This window comes from Anneissia japonica, unplaced genomic scaffold (assembly GCF_011630105.1).
Source record: "Anneissia japonica isolate Jap-2015-1 unplaced genomic scaffold, ASM1163010v1 scaffold355_len202609_cov112, whole genome shotgun sequence".
Taxonomy (NCBI): Eukaryota; Metazoa; Echinodermata; class Crinoidea; order Comatulida; family Comatulidae; genus Anneissia; species Anneissia japonica.
Window position 1 is genome coordinate 195680 of NW_022730532.1, and position 1633 is coordinate 197312.

The window sequence follows — 1633 nt, forward strand, 5'->3', positions numbered from 1 at the left end:
CTATTCGTAAAACGGACGTTTGCTGGGGGTTTACCCAGAATAAGATGTGTATAAGAGACAGGTTCAGAGTTAATTGTTTCTTGGACACTTGTCCTAGGTGTTGCTGATGAGGCAAACATTCTTTAGTTAATTAGCAAAAAGCCTATTCATCTATATTCAATTCTCCAAAACCTGCTTTGAAAACCATGGTAGAAAACACCCTCCCACATTATGTTATTTTATACAGTGAGGTGTCCCTGCTTTTAGTCAATCAATCCATCAAATACATTCAATAGCCTTTCAATGATTCCCTTTTATTCTTGATTTGTTCCTTGTGTCTTTAATGCCTGTGGTTTTTAACTGTTTTATTGTAAATTGTTTTTAGCCTGGTTCACGTCGAACTTTATCTAGATATTCCCGTCTTGAAACATGATACGATAATCCCCTAATAGCGTTCGATGCCAAGTTAGAGCCAGATAAACAGCCAGCCAGTTTCAGGCCGTCGACGTCACACGGTCGAAAGGCTTGTTTAATAAAACATCTAGGCCTACTGTATTTTACGAACCTCTAGTACCAAGTGGTATTCGTTAAAAAAATTGTAAACTACTGTGTAGAAAAGGTGTGAGTTTCCACTACCTAACCTAGCCGACCAGTATGAACCCACAACCAATGCAGCAGCGTGTTCTATCGCAATCTAAGTGGTAGATTCTCTAGGCCCTGGCTCTAGCATTTACCTTCGATAAAAAACGAATTATTTTAATCGCTAGCTAGCATTCTTCCATTTAACAAAATATTGTTTTAATTTTCATTAAAACGTATGTATACTTTATGGACCTTTCTTTCCTGTTTTGTAATTTTTAGATCGCTCAATTGTGTTGTTTACATGCACTTCGCGAAAATCTAGCTTCGCGGTATCAAATAAGTTGCTGACTCCCACACACTTTTTTATTTCATCATCGTAAACATGCGCTCATTTTAACGACTGGCGTTGGTGGTAGTTCGTTGAAATTGAATTAATAGCGACTATTATAGCAGAAATAGAAAAGATTGAATTGTCAATAAATAAATACAACAAATCTGATTTTATTATTAAGAAAAATATACATTATCACTTTGAAAAACGTACGCAATCGGACTTATCGGTTATTATTGCAAAGGTCATTGGTAATATCGACTATTCGTAAAACGGACATTTTTGCTAGGTGTTTACCCAAAATATTACAAATAATTTCTGAAAACCAGACTAATGAGATGCTGTTGTTAGTATTGTTGAAGTACGTTGTTGCCAGCCAGAAGATGATAATGGTGGTACAATACAACAAAGCTGGCTTAATGCCTACGTTATGTAATCGGCCCTTTTAATCCGAGCCGACTTTACCGTTAAGCAAGTTAATTTAACGTTATTCTAGTAAAGTTAAGTCACTTAACTTAAGTGACTTAATTCCTTTAACTAGCTATAATTAAGTGGTTCACGTCGAACTTTTAACTAGTTAAGTGGATGTATATCTAGTGTTACATGCAAAGCACAAACAGAGAATAGGAAACACAATAGCTTAGTATTATATACAATATGTACATTTATTAATAAAAGCATAGATACATTATTATAAAAGAGAACAAAAATGATGGTGGTAAAACACAATTAAATACTATA